At 45.4% G+C, this 19197-nt stretch overlaps 1 protein-coding gene and 1 pseudogene across 1 annotated transcript in view; one reads left to right on the plus strand and one right to left on the minus strand.

Annotated features, from left to right (window-relative positions):
* CRYL1 (crystallin lambda 1) overlaps positions 1-19197 on the minus strand; it is a 69455-nt gene that overhangs the window by 26968 nt on the left and 23290 nt on the right. The window lies entirely within an intron of this gene.
* Positions 17634-17769, plus strand: LOC146060875 (U2 spliceosomal RNA; annotated as a pseudogene).

Consider the following 19197-nt stretch of genomic DNA (forward strand, 5'->3'; position numbering starts at 1 on the left):
AGGGAGATCGCCTTAGTTCTTGCGACAATTACTAAACTTGCATAGGTAATAGGAAACAATAAGCATTGTACAAAAGAAGGCCCTCTAAAAAAAAGGAATCTAAAAAGGAATTTGTCCATCTAAAAAGGAATTTGCCAACAGGAGTGAACAATCAGAACATTCCTGCACCACCACTTGCAGATCATCATCTCTATGGTTTCTGTAGACTCGGGAGGGCACAGAGGAACAGAGAGTCAGGCTACAGAAGAGGAAGGGATGAGGATTCTGGGAGAGAAGGCAAGGTGTCAGCCAGCAATGGGATGGCGTAGACAAATAGTGACATTATAATGGAGAAGATGGAAAGGGGTTAGGAGGGGTGGCCTCTCAGCCAGATCGTAGTAGTGCAGTTCAGGCACTGGCAACTTTCTCTGTAGGAGGGACCTGCCACACTAATCAGCGGAAAATTTATTTGCAAAGTGTGGGACAGAATAATTAGAAGAGGTAAAGGGGGGTGTCTACAAAAAACGCCAGTTTCTGGTCATGTCCCGGTCAGCCACTGCAAATTAAGTTGAATTTGGCCTGGCATCGGCGTCTTACTTGAGATTGACGTTCTAAGACACCATAGGGTTGCCCTGTAGTTCAATGGTGTGACCGATGATGCATCTTTGTAAAGAAGAGGCGGATCTGAGATGCCATTGGTGGTAGTCTCAGATCTAAAACAAAACCGTGGCGGTCTTATATTTTCACAGTTGCAAATTCAACAGAATGTACTTCTGAATCAAGCCCAGAGTGCTGACAAATGCAGACAGCTTACAGTAGTCAGTGGGCATAAATTTTTAGTAAATATATTTATGCACACTCATGAAACCACCTCTATGATACCATGCATATACAATTACATTCCTCTTCCGTGTACTTGTTTGTTCGTTGTTTTCAATTGTCCCACCTAATTGTTCTACCCTGCGGTGGTGACATTGGCCTCATTAACATGAAGTATAGTTATGCAAGTTGAAACGTGACTAATGGGTAAGAATTCATCTGGGCAGAAAGTTAATCATGCACAGTATTCCTTCATGACGTGCTTGCATGTAACTAAAGTACTTTGGAAAAGCCTCTTGAATTAGGCGGGTTCCATGTTTTTCTATAGTTCTTAAGGTAAGAATGATGTCAAGGATAAAATCTACTATGCAACAAAGTACGTCTGGAAAAGACCTTAATCTACTGTACAAGTTACCATAAAAAGTAGATTACATGCACAACCCTCCTGGTCATAGTGGGGTTTTTTTGTGGTGCAGTTTCTCTTTTAACAATTTGTATCAAATAATAATAATGAAAAAAAAAAATACCATCTATATATATCTGGCCATAAAAATAGTCATAAAAGCCAAACACTATGAAGTAATGGAGTTTTGGTGTTTTATAAGGTAGTTTACAGCTAAAAAAAAGCAAGGCAGTCCTTAGGAGTAAAAATGGACACAGGTTAAGTATACCCAAAAACCAAAATATTCCAAAAACTGTGTTTTTTCTGAATATTTTGTTTAGTTTTTTTGTCGTCATCCAATTGATTGCTGTTCATAATGTAAATAGATGGAGAAGACGAATTGGGAATGCCCACACATAAAAAAGATCTGCAGATAATACCAGATTATTAAACATGTTTAAAACCTGATTAAGCAATCGATTGGCGATTTTGATTGGGATTGCCAAAAGGGGAAGCCCACACATCTAAAATTAATTGTGGCAATCATCTCCATATCTGAAAATTGTCACAATTAATTGCTGATGTATGGGGCCCTTAATTTGTACCCTTGGATATTTTTAACCAATAAATATTTGTTCAACTTTATTAAATAAATGTTTGTCCAACCTTATTAAAGGTCCTGGGTCCTGTACCCCACATTGCGCGAGTGCGCCAGTGACGCCACCGGTGAGCCTGCAAACTCGCGCAATGCCCCCCTGGGACCGCTGAAGAGGATCCTGAAGGCCACTGTTGATGCCGGGGGACACCGTGGAACCATCGGGGCACTACCAGAGGACCAGGAAGGGATGTTAAAAAAATTTTGGTACTTGTTTCCTAGCACGGCCACAATCTTGTGGATCGTGTACCTTTAAGTTAAGGTACACGATCCACACGATGGACCCGATTTCCTTTGAAATCAGGTCCATTTTGCCGGCTAAGACACAATATCGGGGGCATCGCGTCGGTCGGGACCATTAACATTGGTCCCGACGCGACCGACGCGATGCCCCCGATTTTTCCATAGGCTTCAATGTTAAAAAATATTTTAACATTGAAATCGTGAGGATCGTGTCGGGAAAGGTAAAATATCGGGGGCATCGCGTCGGTCGGGACCATTAACATTGGTCCCGACGCGATGCCCCCGATTTTTCCATAGGCTTCAATGTTAAAATATTTTTTAACATTGAAATCGTGAGAAAATGTGAAAAATGTGAAATGGGCCAATATGACCCATTTCACATTATAGATGTCCCCGTCGTCACCCCACGATAGACGCCAACCCGAAGCGTGGCGAGCGCAGCGAGCCCGCGAGGGGCGGCGGTGCGCGTCCTCCGACCTTTTCATTCCCCTACTATCCACGTCGGCGTGGAGTTGAGAATAGAATAGTGTGGCGAGCGCAGCGAGCCCGAAGCGTGGCGAGCGCAGCGAGCCCCGCGAGGGGACGCGTATAACCTCACAGGTATACGCGTGCGCTCGCCACACTATTCTATTCTCAACTCCACGCCGACGTGGATAGTAGGGGAATGAAAAGGTCGGAGGACGCGCACCGCCGCCCCTCGCGGGCTCGCTGCGCTCGCCACGCTTCGGGTTGGCGTCTATCGTGGGGTGGGGTTTACGCCGTTAAATTTGGGGGGTTGGGAATATTTTACATTGAATCCAATGTAAAATCGGGTCCCAGGGACCCGATTTACATTTCATTCAATCAAAAAATCGGGTCGGTCGCGTCGATCAACGCGATTTTTCCGACACGACCACCCCGATGTAAATCGGTGTGGCCGTGCTAGGAAACAAGTACCAAAATTTTTTACAAAAAATAATCCCTTATCCAAAATGCTTGTGGTCCCGTGCATTTCTGATAAGGGATACTCAACCTGTAATTATAAGTGGGGACCACACCAGCCTGGGCAGGTAAGTTCTGGAGGGGGGACCCCTTCGTTGGGGGAGTCCACACTCCCCCAGGACCCCTGCCCAGGCTGACTGGTCAGTAGGGTTAATGTTTTGGCCACGAGACCTTATATAATAAGTGCACCCAGGCTGTGACATTACCCTGCTAGCTGGACGGGCCTGGGCTGGGGGGGGGACCCCATGCCATTTTTTTTTGGTTTTTTTTACACCGCCTGCATCCGTGCAGGCTAAAGCCAAATACTTATTTGGCCGGCAATTACGTCCGTTTACCGGTAATTAGCGGCCGTATTTTCATTACTTAACTTAGTAAATTAGGAATCACCATTCTTTTGAATGGTGATTCCTATTAATATTTTCTGATGGCGTATATACATACGTATTTGTAAATACAAATAAGAATGAGCCATAAATACGAATACGTGTATTTATGGCATAGTAAATGCCAAAAATACGAATACACCTAAAAAAAATTGTATTATACTATACAAATACGATTTTTTTAGGCGTATTTGCCTTAGTAAATTTCCCCCTTAATGTCATATAGATTCACGTTCATATACAGAGAACACAGGATACTGGGAATACAGCCAAACTTAATTGGGCAAATGTTGGGCATGTGTACAAAAACATTACGTGGCACTATGAGTCAGGACTGCTGCAGACTACTGTTCCCTTTTTCGCAATCACCAAGAACAAAATAGAATATATCTGTTTCCAAAAAAACTTTTTTTTTTTTTTTATGGAAGGTTAAATTCAAAAGCAGATGAATAAACATTAAAGATTAGCTCCACCTACAACTGTGGGAGTATCACATCAGCACTGGAACAGCTTGCACTCCAAAACCAACCAACTCGCTTTATCCAACATAGTAACTGAAGTAATGTCTGGACCATCCCTGTTTGCACCAGTGGCAAAACTCGTTAACGTCATCATCAGGGCCCCATGCTTCAGAGGAAGAGCCTATGCACCACAATGCCCAGATAGGGGTGTGCTGGTAATAGGTGCTTGCATAAGTGATACTGCATACAGTTGTGCATACAGAATTATATGTCTGTGAATTTGGTCCTCAGCAGATATTTAAAGGGAAAAAGAGTGGATATTTGTATTGACTTAAACCAAGCACATATCAGCTGGTGCATGTACAGATGTGTAAACATATAGGGCCTTATTCTGGTTGGTGCGGCCGGGCCGTACGCGTACGTTCCGGGGTTTTTCATGATCTGCACATGCGTACATTCGCTAATGCGCAGGCGCGAACACTCCACAACGCTTACGGACGGGTCTCTCCGTGCGAAAAAACCTGTACGCGAGAGTACGGGCATTGGGGGCGGCATAGGGGCGTGTTGAGGGGAGCGGCCGAAATAATGAGGGAAAATGGGCGTAAATATGGGCGTACACGGGGGTGTGCACCAAAAATGAGCGGTGCTACTACCGCACGATCGCCTAAAGCACCGTTCATTTCGGACACAAAACAGGCGGCCGCCAACCGCCAGCTCAGACCACCCCTACAGATACCGCATGCCTGCGTGCGCCTGGGTTTGCTAATTTACGCTGATTACTACTCAAACACATACACCTGAATGTAATAAGCAATGCTGCAGTCTATTAAGTCCAAACCATGATTTCACCACCTGCAAGCCACACACAGCACTCAAACACATTGGAAGCTTATCTTTCTATACTTCTCTACATTTAAAGGTTTGTTTAATTTAAGGTAAGAATCTTTTTAAGACCTGCTTATATATGCTAAGGTAGGTATTTGGTAAACAGTTATACACATTCACTACGTGCTTTCATAGATATTACACAGTAGCACACTCAATCTACACAAGTCGACATGTGTCAACGTGTTCACTCTAATACAAACATAGGTTTTGTATTTATGATACAATAACATAAACCACATCTAACACCTACAAAGGATGTTTCAGCAATGTTTTAAGCCCATGCCCACTATTTTGCACATTAATTAATTCAATCAATTAATTAATTTTCTTAATTATAGTTGAAAGGCAAGATTTGCAGGTCCATACATGTGAAGGGTATGCCAGCGTACACGGACGTACGCTCACTCTCACGAGCGGTGACATAAGCTGAGTTTTCTATTGAAAACAATAGGGACCCGTCCGTACAAGCTGGCGTACGCTCAGATTTCCGCAAGAAGTCGGCGGGAAGACGGACGAGAGACGTCCGTAAACGGTGGCGTACGCTCTGTTGTACGCCAGTTGTCGGAGTCTAAGGGGTGAGCCGTCCGTGTACGTTGGCGTACGCTCAATTGTACGCCACTCCCCTTAGGCGTTGTTTCTGGCCGTACGTATGCGGCTGATTTGTGGGTGGACTTAACCCCAACGGACGCGTACGGAGAGCGTACGTTAATAGGGAACGTACGCACGTTTGGCCGCTCCGATCAGAATAACCTCCATAGTCTTGCTGCAATGACACCAAGGAGGTCATTCTGGTCTATTCGCTCCCCGGCGTGTTTGGGGAAGCCATGTTTTGGTACATCAGCCCGTGTGGTCAGACTGTGCTATAAAGCAGAGGCACAGCTGCAGCACAGCCCTATGCAGCAACAAACATTCATATAACCTGGTCTATAGATTGTAAGCTTGCAGCAAGTCTGTCTGTTGTTACCCAGTTTGTTTTATCACTGTCTACTATTGTAAAGCGCAACGGAATCTGCTGCTCTATATAAGAAACTGTAAATAAATAAATAAATAAATAAATAAATGTTGGATCTGTGTAGGAGAGAAATTGCTATACACGTTAATTACACTTTTCTTACCCTGCCCAAAAAAACGCCAAACATATAATTATTGGAGTCTGATGCCAGCTCTGGAACAGCTACCGTTCCAGCATTGACATATGGAAACTCCATCCGCATTATCTTCTAGTGCAGGCTTTCCCAACCACGGTCCTCAAGGCACACCAACAGTGCAGGTTTTAGTGATATCCAGGCTTCAGCACAGGTGACTTAATTAGTACCTGAGTGATTCTGATTAAACCATCTGTGCTGAAGCCTGGATATCACTTAAGGAGGCCATACACGCACCGATGCGGGTGGTGCGATGCTGTACGATGGGGTGCGCGCTCCTGTGGCACCTCATCGTACAGTACAAAAAGTATGTGCTGCACATACTTTTTGTACTAGCTTTTTCTAGCATAGCATCGCATGCACATCGTATGCACAAGGCATACGATGCGATGCTATGTGTGCTAGTTAAGCCCACAACGCACGCCGGGATCGGTGCGTGTGTGGGCTGCATAAAACCTGCACTGTTGGTGTGCCTTGAGGACCATGGTTGGGAATGCCTGCTCTAGTGGGCTATAGAGAATTGCTCTCCCTTTCCTCAATGCATTTCCTAATTATCACTATTTTATCAATTCTGATTGTGCGACAATGGATAGACAGCTATCATTCATTGATCTAATTAAACCAATTAAATATTCAGAAATAGACAAACATTGTGGTAAAAATGCAAAAGCGAAAAAAAAGGGAAAGCGATCAACAAAAATATAATCCATGACAGTGGAAAGGATGCAGCTGACAGGGGCATTTTACTTGAGGAGGGGTCAGTGTGCAGTTTCCATCCTGTTCACAGTGTGTACACAAATAGGGATGGCCATCGTTGCCAATGCAATCGATGATTGCCATCAATGGCAATTCTGCAACTGGCCATCGATAGTGCTAAACTATCAATGGCTGATATTTTTACATATCGATGGTCATCCATTGTGTTTGATTGATTGGCCTGTGGGCCAATCAAAACATGGGGCGGGGCTTCGCGGGTGTCGGGGGCGGAGCTATGCTCTGTGTCCCGGCACTTTGAAGAAAAAAAAAAAGAAAAACATTGTTTTGCTGTTCCATCGATGAAGGGAAACCATCTGGTTCTCCCCCATCGATGGCAAAAGTATTCGACATCGGCCATGAACCATTGATGATTTGGAATCATCGATGGTCGATGGCCATCCCTATACACAAATCACTGCACATTTGCATAAAGGAAAGCATACAGTATGTGCTACTGGTGCATACGATATTTGCAGCTTGGCATTTTCCATACATACTAGACAGTAGCTTTTTCAGTGATTGCAAACTGGCACAAAGCCAAATCTGCATCACCAGCCTTGTTGTTGACAACCTACAGTATACATTACATTACTGTGTGCTCGGCACAATTTGATTATTAATAATAATCATTTGCTGAACTCCTTGTCCTTAATGTCTCTTCAGAAGATATAAATTGCAAGTTAATTGACCTTGAGTAATCTAAAACACAACACGTGAAATAGATACATTACATAATGCCTATCACAGGTGTGTCCCCAGCCTGGCAATTGAAGCCTCTTGTTGAGCAATGAATGCACTTAATATTACAAGCAAATATCAGCAGGGATTACTTGGGCAGGGTGGTCGCAGGGACGCTGCTCAGCGTGTAAATGCCTGGATGGAAAGCATGTGGACTGCAGACTGAAGCATGACTAAAGAATATTCTCCATACACACTGGGGATTATTCTGGTTAATTTGCAAGGCTGCCTTGCGAATGGTTGGCTGGGGCCACCCATTGGCAAGGTTGATTCGCTCGCAGGGGTTTGTGAATGGATGTTACACAATAACATCCATTTGCAGGGTAGGGGGAACCTCCCACATCTTTCGATGTCAGCTGCCCGCCCCCCACACTCCTGTCATTGCCTCAGTAGCAGGAGAACGCCAAGCATTCCCTTGGGAATGCCAATGAAATGCTGGGCATTACCATATGCTAATGGGACTCACCACCACTCCATGCCCCTCTCCGCCCCTCGCCCGCTGTCCTGGGTGTGTGACTACCCCGTCATCTCACCCGGCAGCTCCCGGACGGCTGGATGGCGTACGATACTTCGTATGCGGCCCTTTTGCTTACCATGTATTGTATACGAACCCTTTCCTGGCTGCGGGATCCGGTGGATCCTTGGTGCAATGGTGAAGCTCTCCGGCTCAGAGCCGATGCGCATGGAACCACGCATCAAATTAGAATTGGAGGTGAAACACATGCAATTTGGGCCCTTTTTATCAGATTCTTCAGCTCGATACCTCGAAATCGGATGAAAAGGGTCCAAATCGCACTAGTGGATGGGGGCTTTTACTTTTTAAAAATATAAAGGTGTGTAGAACTCCAACGATCAAACCCTTTCCCCAAATGCATCACATTAATTAGTTCTCTATGTGCCTGACCAATTTACACGCATTTGATCTCTGTTGAGTGCCAAGTGAATTTGTCAAAATAGGTGTGAAAATTGCCAAGCAAACATTTTTATTCATCATCATGACCTTAATGTGTACCTCATATAGGAAATACTGGGGGAAATTTTATAGGACGAGAGATTCAGAAAGTGAGAGATTTGGTAAGAAATCTCCAGGTTTTTGTTTTTTTTTTAAAGCGGCAATCATTTACACTGCAAAACCAGTTTTATTTTGAAGTGTAAGTGATTACCGCTTTAGAGAATCTGGAGGTTTCTTACCAAATCTCTCACTTTCTGAATCCCTCATACTATTAAATTTCCCCTGTAATGTTTACCTTATATAGGAAATATAATCTTTTTTACACAACATTTTTTATTTGAATTTATATAACAAATGTGAGATAAGCTTTAGCGGATATTTTGGGAAGGGAAGCCGCTATCTGATGGGTATCTTGTGCCTAACACGGGGCTGGTCACGTGCCAATACTAATAATGATGGCTGAAGCAGGTGGCATAAAAACGGGTAGCACAGGCTTCCACTTGAACGGATACTTTTCCGTACATTTATTTATTTACAGTTTCTTATATAGCGCAGCAGATTCCGTTGCGCTTTACAATTGTAGACAGTGATAGAACAAACTGGTTAACAACCGACAGACTTTGAGGTAAGAGGGCCCTGCTGCAAGCTTACAATCTTTAGGGATATAGGAGGGAAACACAAGGACAGGCATCAGTAATAGCATAGCAGTCCCACCAAGTTGCAGGCCCAGAAGGGAAGCTATATAATACATAAGTCTCTCAGAGGGTTATGCGTGTGGTAATTAAATAGGATAGGCTTGCATGAAGAGGTGAGTTTTCAGGGAACGCTTGAAAGTTTGGAGGCTAGTGGAGAGTCTTATTGTGCGTGGAAGGGCATTCCATAGGATGGGAGCAGCCCGATGAAAGTCCTGTAATAGTGATCCATGCAGAAGAGAGACGCAGGTCTTGTGCAGAGCGGAGTGGTCGATATGGGAGATATTTTGAGATAAGTAAAGAGATGTATGCTGGTGCAGTATGGTTAATAGCTGTATATGCGAGAAGAAGTGTTTTGTACATGCTTCTTTCTACGCAGCCTGCATCGGGCCCCTTATATGTAAGATCTGCTGACTCGCTAAAGTTAATAAGTATAAAAGATGGATAATCGTTACTGAAATAGCTTCACCACAGAGTTTCTGTAGTGGAACAGTAGCTTACCCTGTACGGTCAGGGCTGTTTCAGTGCTACATCAGGACATTCTTCAAACACACAACTTACTTAACCCGTAACAAATCATTACGATTGGGCAGAAACAATGAAGAAAAAAGAAAACTCTCCACTGAGCTCTCTTAGCCCCTCCCCTTTCCAAAGACATCCAAAACAAGTATAACCAAAGAAAGTGATGGACATTTAACGTCCACTTCTACAGGTGATAAACGTCTTTTTAATTCCTGAAATTCCGGATTGGCGTCACTCCTGGAGGGGAGGTTTCAGTTTATTTTATTTTTTTGTGACTTGATGTTTTTTTAACCTGCCAAATTTTTCACTTAAGGTAAATTGCCATGTTGCTCTACACAATTCATTATACAAACCAATGGGGCCTTACACACGTAGAGATTTTTCTGAGTGATTTGAGTGATGCTAGTTTGCTCAGCAAGATCGCTCTGCACAGCAATATGCCAGCAATGTGTACTTAGCGATCTGTCAGGGCCAGTGGTCTCCGGTGATCTAACTAGGGGCCTTATTTTGGTTCATTCTTTCTGACAAAATCCTTCTTAGATGGGCAAAACCATGTGCACTGCAGGTGGGGCAGGTGTTACTTGTGCAGAGAGAATTAGATTGGGGTGGGGTTTTACTTCAAAGTGAGATCTATATAGCAGTGTAAAAATAAAGCAGTCAGTATTTTCCCTGCACAGAAACAAAATTACTCACCCAAATCTAATTCTCTCTGCACATGTTACATCTGCCCCCCCTGCAGTGCACATGGTTTTGTCCATCTAAGAAGGATTTTGTCAGAAAGAATGAACCAAAATAAGGCCCCTAGATCTGTCCAGCATGCTGGATCGTAATTGCAGGCCGGTAGTGTTGTGCATCGCTACCACTATGGCCCTTAAACACAGAGTGTTGAAGGGGCATTTTCTAAGCGATCTAGTCTAAAGTATGATCATTTAGAAAATGCCCTGAAATCACCCCGTTTGTAGGCCCCATTAGACTACAAGCGTTCCCTGAAAACGCACCTCTTCATGCAAGCCTATTATATTTATGTACCACACGCATAACCCTCTGAGGCACTTATGTATTATATAGCTTCCCTTCTGCATGTACAAGCTATGCTATTACTGGTGCCTGTCCTTGTGTTTCCCTCCTATGTCCCTATAGATTGTAAGCTTGCAGCAGGGCCCTCCTACCTCCAAGTCTGTCTGTTTTACTCAGTTTGTTTTATCACGGTCTACAATTGTAAAGTGCAACGGAATCTGCTGCTCTATATAAGAAACTGTAAATAAATAAATAAAATATATTATATGTTGGCACTATGGCCCTTATTCAGATCTGATCTCAGTACAAATTTGTTCTCAAAATGGGCAAAACCATGTGCACTGCAGGTGGGGCAGATGTAACATGTATATGTTACATCTGCCCCACAAGTCTAAGGTTGTATAACAGTGCCAATGGGAAGTATAATGTATGAGTGCAGAGTGTAGGCCACCCTGAACTGGGCGTTTCACACCCTGCACCTATAATAGATGCACCTATGGTTCCAACCAGTTAACTAGTTGTCTGATTGGAACAATAATCTTGAGCTGGGTACAAACTGGAAGATATTTCCTAACGAAATACAAAGGAACGATATCATTAATGATATTACCATGCATATGACATAGTGGGTACCCAGGTTTCATAACAAATTTAAGAAAGTACAGTGTTAAGCACTAGCAGGGAGGGAGGGTAAGGGGGAGCAAGGGGAGGGTAACTATACTTATCTGACCTATGGGGATTCCCACCTTTGGGATGCCAGCATCTGTATTCTGACCACTGGCATCCCCCCTGCTGGCCATCCATATGTAACCCTGTCTCTCCACTGGTTTCCTTCACTGTTACCATAACATAGCAGCTGTATTTAATGCTGAGTGTAACTGCAGAAGGGGCCAAGTAAAGAGGGTTCGATCAAATCTGCATGAAAGTTGGGTGCATAAGAGTCTCAGCCATCCAATCACATTTAACCACATAACAGCCTCTATGGGGCGCTACTGTGGAAGTGAGAATGTCCTCAAATCAATAATGGCAAAAACCCATTATATACAGTACAGATAGCTAGTCGATAGATTTCCAGATTACCACCAACATATTAATAAATCCCAAAGCTAAAGAATTAAACTCAGAATAATCTGACTGCAAACAACTTGCCTTATAAAGAAACAGCAGACACGGAAGCGAGCCCAACATTGCCACTGGCGGCTCTGGAATATCCAAGGTCTACATAGTGTTTAATGGTAAAAGTGATTTCATCGGGTAATGGATGTACTTAGCTCACATAAATTCTCAGGAGACGCTCAGAGTTCTGATAATTAGGAATAAAACAGTTGTTAAAGTCTTATGCATAATAAGATAATGTCAGGAGATTATAAAAAAAAGAAACATGTAAGGACGTAGAACGTTTCCTTTTGTTTAAGCTCATTGCGTAGTCACCTGAACCAATAATATGACAAGAAATTAACTTACTAGGTTACAAGGCGTCAGGGTGCAAGCTGGCTGCACCACCCTTGGGTGTTGGGATTCCGTATTATGTTTCGAACAATAAACTTTTGGTCAGATTAAAAAAAAAAATATCATATAGATCATTGGGAACATTGTTGGAATCATGGAACCTACCATCTCCGTACACCGCCTTCGTCCTGAGATACATTTCTGAAGCACGCTCGCCTTCTGCGAGAAGAAATTGGATAACAGCTTTTTGTGATGATCTGGAGCAGTGATGTCAAACTCATAGCACTCCAGCTGTTGTGGAACTACATGTCGCAGCATGCCCTGCCACAATTTTAGCAATCCATTATATAAAATCTGTGGCAGGTCACGCTGGGACGTGTAGTTCTACAACAGCTGAAGGGCCATGAGTTTGACACCACTGACCTGGAGGCATCCATCATGCATCTGACCGCGCAAAACACCTTTCCAGGAATGAAGAAACTGAGGCGGAGCCGCTCACTACACATGCACATGCTCTCCACCAGAGGCAGAACTCTGGGAGGCAATGGAGTCATCTGCCGCCGGGCTCCTGCTCTCAAGGGGGCACCTCTCCACCACTGCCAGTTTAAAACCATTAAATGAAAGCCATCAAAATCACTTCTGTGGCTGAGTTCTGAAATATATATGTGTACTCTCTCTCGCTCTGTATTTATATACAGTATATAATATATATTTCATAACAGACTATATATATTTTGATTAACATTGTGTGTGTGTGTGTGTGTGTGTGTGTGTGGGGGGGGGGGGGGGGGGGGGCACCAATATTCATCTTGCCTCCGGGCAACTGGGACAAACCTACGCCACTGCTCTCCACCCTCCCCCAGATATTACCTCTCTCCCCCTGGCTCTCTCAATCCCCTCTCTCAACCCCTCCCCCCCCCCCGCCCCCCAGTCTTTCCTAGATTTCGCTCTCCACCCATCCTATTTTGTCTTTCCTCTTTTTCGCTCTTGTGTCAACGGCCCTCCCTTGCAACACTTGGGGAATGCCAGCGTTTTCTGGGGCACTCCCAGAAAACGCTAGGTTACCGCCCCGAAACGCTGTAAGCAGCCAGTGAAAGCTTTGTACAGACAGGTTATTTTATTAACATCACTTTGATTGGATAAGATTTGTTCAAATGTCGCGCATATTACAAATTTGGTCCAATTTGTGGGAAACAATCAATATGGGCACAAAAATGGGCAGATCTGTGATTAACTGGAGATTTGTCTTCCTGATAATGGGCAGGATGCAGTAAACCTAAAATGCAGCAATTTGGTATGCAAGAAAACACGCACACTGGGTTTTTGCCAGACCCCATAGACAAGGGCGGATTAAGCCCTCAGTGGGCTCGGGTCACGCTCCCTCTTATTACTGACCGCAAACTGCACGGGAGAATATTACACTGTCAGAACACAGAGTAAAGGCAGTTAAAGTCCATCAAGTCGCAAAAATAGCAGATAAAAGCAATTGACAATATTAGCAGCAAAGCCTTGTATGTAGATCATACATATGTATAATGTCACTGACTAGTTCACATAAACTAGGAGGCAAGTTCAAATGTAAGGACATGTTATATAGCAAAGGTAGGAACATTGTGCTAAGAGAGTACATGTAAACTCCAAAGTTGCTGGGAGAGTACATCTAAACTCCACGGGTAAGCATCTAGCTAAGGCATCTGGATTATCATAGGGTTGTACCCATAATATATGTGGTCTACAACTGGAGGTGGTCAGAAAGAATAGGGAAAAATGACATGTAAAGTATGTACAAACCTGCTGGTATTAGATGTCTTGCAGGATCTAGAATGTACAACAGGCTGATAATCTGAAAGCTTTAATGGGGAAATGCCCATAAGGGGCTCAGGTTAAAGGATCAATAGTCAATGGGTAACTGCAGTGGGGGGGGGGGTATATAAACCACATGGAAAGCCTGTTTTTGTCCCTCTGTACCCTGCTCTGTAGGAGACCTCACAGCCTCAACACTGCCTCTAAATAAGAACCCCCCCATGATGAGGCTGCTGCTGCTGCTGCTATCCTCCTCGGGCCTGAAAAGCATGTGATGAGCTCCATCAGTCAGAGCTCAGCACAAGCCTCTAAGCCTCTGACCTCTTGTGCAAAGTCTCATGGGACTTTGTCAACTCTGAGTAATGCACTGCACAAGTCAGTGTGCCTTAGCTCCCGATGCTCACCACCATTAATAATGGTCACATTGGCAGAAAGGTGAAGCTGCAGCACTACCCCACTCCCATGCACAAAACCTTTAGCTAAATTTTTTTTAACACATGCCAGCCACAGTGGGCCCTAGATAGAGAGGGGCCCAGGGGAACTGGGTCCCCCTTAATCTGGCCCTGACCATAGAAACCTATGGGCTTAATAACGCATCCCCCCGCCGCCCATATGGACCCCCATCGACCCCCCTTCACCTGTGACCGGGCTGCCTCCTAACCAATGATCTCCTTCTCTTTAGCCCAGTACTTTTCCATCTGGGTGAAGGGAGGAGGAGGCGGAACCCAGCAGCAGCAGCAGCCTGGCAGGAGGAGTGGGGAGAGCAGCCGAGGACCCGCTCACCCCCCCCCCCCCACCACCACCACCTGCTTCGCAAACGGCAGCGCTTTGCGATACTAATCGCATATGTTCAAGCATTCAGTATGCGATTAGTCTTGCTGCGGTAGCTGGCGGAGGGGGTGGAAAATGGTAGTGAATCCTGTCCTATGTCCTTTGCAGTCTATCTGCATAGTATTACTTCTCTTACATTATGTGCAATTCTCAGTACATTTTATTCTCTGATGCACAGATCATGGTTCAAATGCACTTTTTGCGCTCCCCTCAAAAACAAAGTGTGACCAAGTACCACATACCTAAACCTATAGTACCTATACAAACACTTCAGAATTTATCCTATTCATAGCTATGCAGTCAGTCAGTAAGCAGAAGCTGAGCCAGTCTGCTGGGGAAGTGAGAACTGCATGCAGGACATGTTTTTGGGACGCAGCCACGGATCTCACGTTTTCTGACACTTGCCATGGCCAGGTGAAAGCAACACATTAGCATAACTGCAGGGGCACACCCTGTTCTAATAAATCCTCAAAATGGGCAAAGACTTATCCCTAGTACTGTATCAGCTTGAGTTTCTTAAAGAAGTTATTCACTGAAAGATAGGCATTTATTTAGTATATTACATCAGTAACCGTGGTAACAGGGAACAGAGGTGCTGCGCCCAAACTTCCTGGGTGTTTTTCATTCATTCTTTCTAATTCAATCCTCTTCCTCATTCTCTCTCTTCTCCATAATTCACTCTCTTCTGGGCCACCTCTCTCTCTCTCCTTCACTCTCTTCTAGACTGCCTCTGTCTTATTCACTTTCTTCAGGGCCACCACTCTCATTCACTCTCTTCTTGGCCACCACTCTCTCATTCACTCTCTTCTTGGCCGCTGTCTCTCTCAGTCAGTCTCTTTTGGGCCGCCGCTCTCATTCACTCTCTTTTGTGCTGCCTCTCTTATTCACTCTCTTCTTGGCAACCACTCTCTCAATCATTCTCTTCTTGGCCACCCTATCTCATTCACTCTTCTCTGTGCCGCCTCTTTTTCATCTTCTGAGGTGGATGTTGATTATTAATTATTGATCAATAGGTTGACACATGGAAAAGGGTTGACATGGTCTAGGTCAGCATTTTTCAACCAATGTGCAATGGCACACTAGTGTTCCTTGAGCTATTCTAGTGTGACCCCAAAGAAAGAGATGTCCACACCAGTTTACCGCCACCACCACAACCATCAGTTCAATGGTCTTTTGTTTTCATGTGAGGGCCAATATATTTTATTTCTGTTACCAGTGTAATAAGTGTTTTTATTTTCATATGGGGGCCAATGTTTTTTTTTTTTCCTGCGGGGGCCTAACAGTATGCCTTGGCAATTCAATTGGTTGGCAAAAACTGATAGCAGGAGAGAGAAGAAGACTCTTAGCTAGGGGCATTCTGTAGGTATATAGTAGATTTAAACCATGAATTTTACTTCAAACATTTAGAAAAAAAGTGATTACTCTTAATCCAACCAAATTAAGACAAAAACAGACAAAAGTAAGTAAGACTAAACGTTCAGACTCTTACAGTAGGTTAAGAATTTTAGAGAAATTCTAAGGGATACATTTATCATGAGATATTTGCAGCTATTTTTTTCATCCCCCGAATGTATCAAGAGGGACAACAGCAGAAATCTCCATCTTTCATCTATAGGCAGGGCCGGCAACAGAATTTTTGGGGCCCCATTCACTGATAGTTAGGCGAGGAGGCAGGTCTCCCTCTCTCCCTGACCAGGCCCCACTGCTCCCCCTCTCCCCAGGTGAGGTGCCGCTGCTCCCTCTCTCCCCAGGCCGGTCGCTGCTGCTCACCGTTGCCTCATCCTTGTGCCGCTGCTCACTGTCTCCCCAGCAGGCGCTGCTGCTCCTTCTCCCCTGAGCCGGGTGCCACTGCTCCCTCTCTTCCTGGCCGGGGAAGCTGCTCTTCATCTCCACTGTATCTACAGCTCCCAGAGGCGCGTTCTCCTCCTTCCCTGCTGCTTGACATCACAGGATAGCTGCAGGAGAACACGTCCCATGCGAACCTCTTAGTCTTTAAACGGACAGCTGAGAGGGGTGCTGGCAGGCCTTGGGGCCCCTCAGGACATCGGGGCCCGGGACAGCTGTCCCCCTTGACGCCCCCTGTCGCCGGGCCTGTGCATAGGTAGCAGTGGAAAATTGTTATTTAAAGGTCTATGATTTGACATCTTGCTCTCTGATTAAAAGGTGCACACTCTGCATCCATCTCAATCTGACACTAGAAACAAATGTATCATTTAGTGACAGAATTGTTACACAGCCAATGTACTGAGTGTTCTGGGAAAACCAGGATTGCTCTTTCTGAATATTGAGTCCTTTCCTTCACTGCCCTTAAGCGATATGTGTACATTGCAATCACCTAATACAGCAGTTTCCAACCTTTTTCTCTCCCATACCCCTTGATTAGGCTTTCAATATGAAATATCCACAGTACTTGCAAGTGGAATGGAAGTGGGAGGTATGCGTGTCCTTATGCCTGCCCATATATTAAGGACTAGCAGAGTGCGGTCAGGAGTCGGGTCTCTCTGTGTGGCAAGAGATTTTAAGCTTGCGAGCAGGGCCTTTCTAATGGTCTGTAAATACCCAGTTTGTTGCTTCCGGTTTTCAATTGCAAAGCAGAATGGAATTTGCTGCGCTATATAAAAATGGTTAATAAATAAAATAAATAATACGGTCTCTGAGGTTCCCACTAACGCCCTGCACTTCCTCTACCCGTGTCAGCACGGGGCAAATGATCGCTGATTTCTGAGGGCAGTGTTGGTAGCTCCCAGTGGGTTGCTGGTCGGGCAAAAGCACGGAGAGATGCTGGTGGCACTGCACACGGACCTGGGAGTGATGCAACATGGTTAGTCTCCATGGCTATGGGAGAATTCTTCTCAGCAGCAGTGCATGGCCACTGGTTCTCTCTTGAGCTGCCCAAGTCACAGGCGATACATCGTATAACATCTGAGTGCTGTGGTCATCGCTTCTCTGCCTTTTGGCTAAGATCAAGTGTAGTATCTGTTCTTATCAGTGGGTATGGACTGGCCTCTGGCAGAGAATAGAGAAAGGCTGGACTGAGTAGCTGCTCTGATGGGCGGAGGGTGTGGGACCCCTCTTTTTTTGCCTGGGAGTGGTGAAAAGTCTGTCTGAGTACCTTCACCTCTGCCTTTGGTAGGAGGTGTTGTTTCCGTAAATCCACTGGTAAGAGGGGGGGGAGAAACACTGGGCCTAGTAGTTTGACTCTCTTGACGGGGTTCGTAGCCCCCGAAGGATGAGACAGCGAAAGGCTCAGTCTAGTATCCATTCCCAGGGAGCGGAGAAAAGCTGAGACCGAGTAGATTGGTCCAGGTTGGGCAAGCCACCAGCCTGGGCACAGCGAAAAGCTCAGCCTAGTATCTTAACCCTGGGAGCGGAGAAACACTGGGACTGAGTCGAAAAGCCCAGTGGAGTACCCATTCCCATGCCGGGGGCTGGAAAATGCCTGCTGGTGAGATGGAGAAACACTTGGTCGGACGCTGACTGGTCGGCTGCCTGGAGCCCGAGGCTGCACTGTGCCCCCGGGGTAACTCGGGGGTGCCTGATTTGCACTGGTGATATCCAGCACCATGCACTGAATGGCACTTGCACCGCACACTTCCCTCTAGGTTAGGCTACACGTCCTTACCTCGTCCTTTTGGATGGGGTAGGACAATTTTTTACACCCCCACCCCGGCCTTCTGGCTAGGGCCTCTTTTTATTTCTTTCTTTGATTTGCACTTTTGAGCACTTCACGTTTTTCGTTAGTTTGTCACGTTTTTTGATTTGGGTAGTGCGGCTGTCCCTAACGGGCCTTCCGTTCCCCAAACGTGACTGGGACTCTTCACCTTTTGGGGAGAGTCCCGGTCCCCTCGAGGGCAACCCCGAGCCGCAAGGCGGAGGGAAGCCTATGCGGGTCTCTCCAAACCTTCGGGTGCGGAGGACCCATCGTCCAAAACCCTTCCGGGGGTGGAGGAAACGCGGGTCTCTCTGAGCTTTGGCGAAGAGGACCCACGATCCCTTTTTTCCCTTCCTCGGCCTTATGGTTGAGGGGGGTTAGGGGAACCATGGGGCCCTTCTCCTTTGGGAGAGGGTCCACACGTTCGTACGGCTGCCCCCTTTGCACGTGTTTAGGCACAGCACTGGTGGTGGTGGGAGCAAACCTCGGGCTCCCTGAGTTTCTTCAAACTCTGAGTGCTGTGGTCATGTATCAGTGGCTTCCCAGGCTGCACACATTAGAACCCGCCTCTCCCTCTCATTACCCTGCGCATCCTCATTTGATAATTACCAAAAATCGGGTCTAATCTGGACAGGTGAGTCCAGAATCTCTGTGCTCGATGCTAGAACCTGAATCCAAGGTGGAGCTATGAATGGGAAGTACCACCAAATGTGGAACAATAAACCTTGCTCCGAATAACTCCTACAGCAGAGAGGGGATACAACCAGACTTAAAATCTATGTAAAGATGTTGGGCAATAATACCACTGTGTGATTACTTTTTACTGTGTTTCTACAACTTCCATACTGG

Source organism: Crinia signifera, chromosome 2 (assembly GCF_055691185.1).
Source record: "Crinia signifera chromosome 2, ASM5569118v1, whole genome shotgun sequence".
NCBI classification, from domain to species: Eukaryota; Metazoa; Chordata; class Amphibia; order Anura; family Myobatrachidae; genus Crinia; species Crinia signifera.